The sequence below is a fragment of the Bidens hawaiensis genome, unplaced genomic scaffold (assembly GCF_021521415.1).
Source record: "Bidens hawaiensis isolate Kalapana, Puna unplaced genomic scaffold, B.hawaiensis_p1.1 tig00046573_1, whole genome shotgun sequence".
Lineage (NCBI taxonomy): Eukaryota > Viridiplantae > Streptophyta > Magnoliopsida > Asterales > Asteraceae > Bidens > Bidens hawaiensis.
In genome coordinates, this window is record NW_027498304.1 from 27,158 (window position 1) to 33,763 (window position 6,606).

The 6,606-nt window shown below is 45.1% G+C and overlaps 1 pseudogene across 1 annotated transcript in view; it reads right to left on the reverse strand.

The window, feature by feature from the left end:
* Positions 1-4,469, reverse strand: part of LOC143596471 (E3 ubiquitin protein ligase DRIP2-like) — a 30,404-nt pseudogene extending 25,935 nt beyond the window's left edge. Inside the window, exon 1 of the transcript XR_013146716.1 lies at positions 3,922-4,469. The product of XR_013146716.1 is annotated as an E3 ubiquitin protein ligase DRIP2-like (transcript). The remainder of the gene's footprint in view (positions 1-3,921) is intronic.
* Positions 4,470-6,606: the final 2,137 nt, after the last annotated feature.

Here is a 6,606-nt window from a genome sequence, read left to right on the forward strand (position 1 = left end):
TCCAAGAGGTCAGGTAGATGGGAAGGAGGCAGAGGTTGGCGAGAAGCCCCATGCATACCTGAAGGATCGGTCGTCGATGCCGATGACGGAGGAGGCATGGTGAAGTCCGCCGCGGTCGCCGCTGCGGAGTCCTCAGCAAAAGTAACCGCCGGCTCAGTGAAAGATGCGGTAAAAATGGCACTGACAGCCGGCGGTGATGTCATCACAGCTGGAACAGTTGGCTCAATGGAGTGAGCAACTGAACCAGCGGAAGCAGGCGCAGCCGCCTGGGTCGTCGCCTCAGGTAGGCTGACCAAGCCTACCGTCATGGGCGGGGGAGCACTCCTCCGCGCTCCACCCTGGAATGCGTCAACATCCACGCATGCACAAAGAAGATATGTATTAATGATGGAAAGCTATGAAGTTAAAAATAAAGTTTGTACTTACGGGTTTTCTTGAGCCTAAAAGTGCGGACAGGCGGGGATGAACCCGATGGAGCCGGCCTCTTCACGCCGCTCACCATTGTCATCCTGGGCTCTCCGGAGGTGACAGTCGTCGCAGCCTCCGGAGTGGTGGTCTTATCACCACCGGGGTTCCCCGCCACCTCCTCGCTCTCGGCCTCTGAGTCAGACCGAGGCACCGGATCGGCAGTGGAGGCCACCTTCTCCTTCCCCTTCCCGCCGGCGGCCTTCTTCTTCCGCAACAACGGAGGACCATCTGCGGATTCCTCATCAGAACATAAGATTAGAGGAATTCCAGCAGAGGTTTCAACATTGAGGGGTCGAAGGTTGAATAACGCCTTACCTGGCCGCCTGGCGCTCAGGATCTCGTGGCCTAGCGGGTAGACCTCCACGAACCGATCCGCCGTCTGTTCAAGGATGGGCAACTCGTTCTCGTCTAGAGCGCGAGTACCCATCCGAGCGGGACTGTCAGCCTCCCGCGGATACAGGAGCGACTGCAAGTCGTTCCCCTCTGAAATAAACAGGAAAGAAGTTAGAAGAGATTCTAAATCAACAAAAAGAAACAGAGCATACTGTAAGGAACAGAGTTCAAACCGTATTCGAGGACGATCGGGATCTTTCGTGCATCCGCATCCTTCCACACCCGGCTCATCCCGAGCATCACCATCCCGGACTCCGCAAACCGGTAAACCGGAGATTGGACTCGGGATATCTTCGAGAACTATTCCGCCTCCTGGTAGTTGGAGGCGTGAAGGCTTGGGAGAGCTTGTCCATTCTTAAATTTCATGGCAAGGGGGATGGCGCGAGCGGAGATGTAGAAGAACTCCCGCTTCCACGAACGAAGACTGCGCTCGGTTGCGCAAATCTTCAAACCCTTGATTCGGGTTATCAGCGTATACCACCCCTGGATGCACCTCCAAGAGTAGAAGGTCATCAGGCGGTCGACGAAGGGCTCAATGCCCAGAATCCGGCACACCCACTCGAAGTTGCGAATCTTCGCGATCGCCATCGGGTGCACCTCGGTCAGGTGTACACCGTGCCTCTCAAGGACACGGTAAACAAACTTTGTCAATGGGAACCTAAGATTCCCATAGACAAATAATGCAACATATACCCCGATCTTGCCTCTGGGGGCATCAAACACACTCTGGTGGGGTTCAGGAAACTCAGGCTCGAGAGACTCGAGCATGAACTTCCTGACGATGTAATGATATAAATCGACAGGCAGAGCACACTGGCACTCGCCAGCAGTACTCTTGTCATCCTTGTCGGACGTGGATGACGGGTGCTCGGCGTGCACCCCAGCCTCCTGGGTTGTACCCTCAAGATCGTAAACAGAAGAATCTTGCAGATATGAAAGAAGAAAACGATTTCGAGAGAATGCTCGACTGAAAAGTTGAGTATTAGCCGGAAATCGTTTTGAAGATGAAGAGAAAAGTGAAAGTGTGGATTACAAAGAACCCTCTCCCCCTTTATATACTAATCGCAATTAATGCGATGAATTTAATGCGGAAGAGAGAGAAATCGAAGGTGCAATGAAACTATGACACGTGGCAAAAAGCAAGCTGGCAACAGCTGTTGAAAGGACGCTTACCATTAATTTCGCGGCCACGCGCCCAAAAAATCGCGCCCACGCACCTGAAAAAGCATCTGGAATGACCAGGTACTGTCACGTCACCATAACTTCCTGCACGTCCTGACACAGTCAGAAGAAACCGTCGCACGACGTTTCAGAAGTTTGGACTGTTCTTATCCTTTCACCAACTCTTCGAATTTCAAAAAAAAATTCAAAAAGATTCAAAAGTAAGCGGGAAAATACCCCTTACCTTGGCAACCAAGTAACCATAAGACGAGTGCGGGTACAGTGTCAAGGCAAAACCCTTCACATACTTAGCACCCGCAAGGAATTGACGCCAGGAATACCTTGGAAGTAAAATAACCGTAAGACGAGTGCGGGTACAGTGTCAAGGCAAAACCCTTCACATACTTAGCACTCTGCAGGGAATTCAAACCAAGAAGGATCTTCTGGGCCATGCTTGCGGAAACAAGAATAACATCCCCGCATGACGGGAACGTCGAGAACTATATTGTTTGAAACTCCAAGATGGAATTGGTGGTTTTAGCATAATTGATCACTATGTGGAAAACTACCAAAACCCCATGGAGAATCCACACAAGTGGGACTCAACGCTCCTGACTTGCGAGGAGGTTACAGACCTACCCGCTTCATACCCAAAGATCAAGCAGAAAAGTCGGGAATTTCTGCGTGACATCAGGAAAACCGCGGGAAGAATCCCCACGGAAAACCTTAAAACTAAAAACCCTTTTCAAAACCCCTTGCTAGTCCAAAAGTTCACCTCACTTATTAATAATTCATGAGAAGAACATTGGACTGGGGGGACTTGAAGAGGTAGGTCCCAGCAGAGCCCAGTTGGACCTGCAAGACTCACCTTGAACAGGGACGTCTGCGCAACGACCAACTGCTTCCGCAGGACCCACCATGCTCAGAGAAAACCTTACGCGTAGTACGCCAGCTGTACCCGCAGGGAAAGCCTCCCAATGGTGAAGTACCCCGCTTGTTCCCGCAGTTGCGGATACAAGCCATCAGGGAAGGCTACCCGCACTGACAGAAAGGCTACACGCACAAGGCACTAGCTACTTCAGTAGTCACATGAAGGAATGAGCAAGGCGGGAATACTCCCGCCCAAATGAGCCAGTCCGTATGCTTCTGGAAGATCTTTTGTACTATACCTACTAAGGTATGGGCAGAACAGACGATCTGACCAGAACAGCCCATGAACCAATCACAGGGTGACAGCTCACCGACAACAGTACGAGGAGGAGCACCCTCTAGTACTGTTTGTCACTATTAGCCGCTGCCTACTCACCAACCCTTACTATGGGACGTGCGCAGCCTACAGTTGGTGGAACATTGCATAGCCGGCAGTAAAGGAACAGTGTACAGCCGACCTTGTTACTGTCGGCCGTAGTCTATCCACCAACCAGCATGGCCTGTGCGTAGTCCACTGTTGGTAGAACAGGAATACTATTCAGCCGGCTGTACCTTCTAGGAAACCTACCTTCGGCTATAAATACTCCAACACCTTGGAATGGTAAGAACATCATCTGATATCTCGTTATCTTATCTAGCAATCTCTTAATATACACTTATATTCAGAGCAATCTAGTCTGATTCTCACGCCGGAGGGTGGTCACAAGGAGGAACCCCCCCTTCTCAGTGACGAGCTTACGGTGTCTGTTTTGCAGGTCACCTGAAGAACGACCTTCTCTGCTGGACCTCATCCTCGTGGGAAACATTACTTAACCCCCAGATTATCCGTAATCTGCCCCGGGTCACCTAGTGTTTCTTCAATAATCATGATAAATTACATAATAAAACTACAAAATAACATAAAATTCACCTCTAAAGTAGTGACTAAATGCTAAAGAAAGACGAAAAATATAACACATAACTACTCACATGTATGCAGACATTCAGGGATAGTAGTAGCATCTTTAAACAACTTATCACAAATAGGACATGTCATGCATGCCGCCAGCTCATCTCTCCGTACTTCCACCACCAAATTACTCGACATCTTCAACCTAGAATTTCGTCGAACACCTAGCGTGCATCTTCAAAACCACACCCAAAACCCCACGTACGAAGTGCATGTTAACAACAATCTTTGGGGAAACACATGTACCTCACGTATGTCAACAATTACCTGCAATTAGAACAGCTGAAGCAACTGAAACTGAGTTAGATTAAGGCGGTAAAGATGGAATAGACGTAGAGACGATTATGGGTGTGTAAAGCGGCGTAGGTTGGATCTGAGGATATGGGTATGGAGATTGAGAGATTGAGAAGATGGGTGTGTGTTATATGGGAAGATGTGACGTGGGTCAGTGGTGGATTTGGATATAAATGGTTGCTAGATCATCTGCCTGCAAATCGAAATCGAGAGGTTTAGTGAGAGAAAGTAGAGAGAAAGAGAGAGAAGCGACGAAGAGACTTTGCGAAATAGCAAGGACCGGACGGTTCTTTTCAAGTATCATATAATTTTATTTTAATTCGTTTTAAAGTTGTATGGGGCTTGACTCCTTCGGAGTGTTCTCGGTTCGTAGTTTAAGGTTTTAGTTGGTGAAAAATTCTTATACAATACGTTTTTGATTGGAATAATTTGATTCTGAATAAAGTCGGCCTCGTTGCTTGGAGGATGGTTCTTGGATTGTTACCGACATTTGATGCATTGGCAGAAAGAAACATATGGGTTAGCTTGACACTTTGTCCGATATGTGGTGAGGCAGAGGAAACGGTTGAACACTTGTTCGTTTGATGTGGCTTGAAACGATGTGGACGTTAGTCTCTCAATGGTGCAAGATGTCCGATCTATATGTTTTTTTGCTTCCGGGACCTTTTGGAGTTGCATAAGTATTTCTCATTTTGGATGGAAAAGGCTAGAGTGTTTCACGTTATATGTTTGGTGGCGGTTTGGTGTTTGTGGAAGAAGAGAAACAAGTTGGTTCACTGTGGAAGTCTGATTCATGTCACAAGTTTGATGGAGGATATTAAAGTGTTAAGTTTCCTTTGGATAAAGAATAGATCATGGAGATTCGGGTGTACTTGGGAAGATTAGCGTCGATTTTGGTTGTAGCGAGTGCTTGTGATTGACAGGGTTTGGGGGTTTCATACATTTTTGGAACAACATTTTGTTGGTTTTATTTATTTTGTTGGTGGTTATGCAGTTAATGCCAAAAAATAGCGGATATCGGTCAATGACCGATATCTGAGATATCGGTTATTGCGGTGGGATAGCGGTGTATATATATATATATATATATATATATATATATATATATATATATATATATATATATATATATAACACCAAAAGTTATCTAATAATAATACTTAAGTCTTAATACCAAAATCATAAAAGTCAATAGTTCAAAACACAAAGTAACAATATTTTTAATTTAAGACATGATTTAATCACTTAATCGAAAGCCATAAATATATAAGCATCAGCAGTGGCTGAAGAAACGGGCATCGGAGATGAGCATCAGCAGCGATTGAGGTATTTTTAGGGCAATAAGCTGACCGTTCAATAATAATCATAATGAAATTGGGCTATAGGCTTACAGTTTGGGCAAAAAAAAGTAACAATTGGGTCAAAAATATTAAACTGATAATCTCACCGCTATTTCCGATATATCAGTGGCCAAATATCGGCGAAATAGCGGTAAATAGCACCGCAAATATCGGAACTGCTATTTGGACCGATATTTCGACCGCTATTTTACCGCCGGACCGATAACCGCTATAGCACTGCTATAGCACCGCTATTGATAGCATAGGTTGGTGGTCTTTGTTTATTTGTATTGGTGTATTAGTGGGTCTAGCTACTTGCTAGTGTTTTTTCTAATAAAATTCAATTTGTTGGTCGTTCAAAAAAATTTTAAGAAATTATAATCTATTCAAAATAAAATGAAAGAAAGAAAAATATACCCTCTAAACCTAATCCCAAACCAATGCCCTGGCCATAGAAGTGAGATGCGTGTGTGAGACTAAGAGAGATCTTGTCGGTAACCTGTCAATCGCATTTGATGTTAAAGATGTCGACATGGACCAAATTCTCTATGTGGATCAGTAGTAACAAATAGTCTAATGCAGACTATGTTGGGGAAATAACCGGTTTACATTATGAAAAGTTGTAGACTACAGGTGTTCACCGTGCAAAACATCCATCACAGATGTTCAAACTGCATTTGGGCGTTAATCACATGGATACGAATTACACTTGAGTCTTAACTATAAAAATGTCATTAATGTCAAACTTCTTGCACTTTTAAGGGTAGGAATTCCACAAAAGCTCAAAGACTTCCAAGTTCTTCTAAACTTGTCATATAAAACATATGTGTGCTTCTAAATTTAACTTAGTTCGTACTATTAGAATCCTTCTGAACTTGGTTTCAGAGACATATTTGTCCTTTCGAACATCAAAATGCGATATTATCTATCAACTTAGCAATTAAGTGGAGAGAGAAGAAATTGGTTTAGGAAACGTGAAAAACTCACCGTTTAGAACAAAACTGGGTCGGGCTTTCATGTTTGAAGACATGCATAATTTCTAAGATTTTTGATCATTCGAACCACATGTAC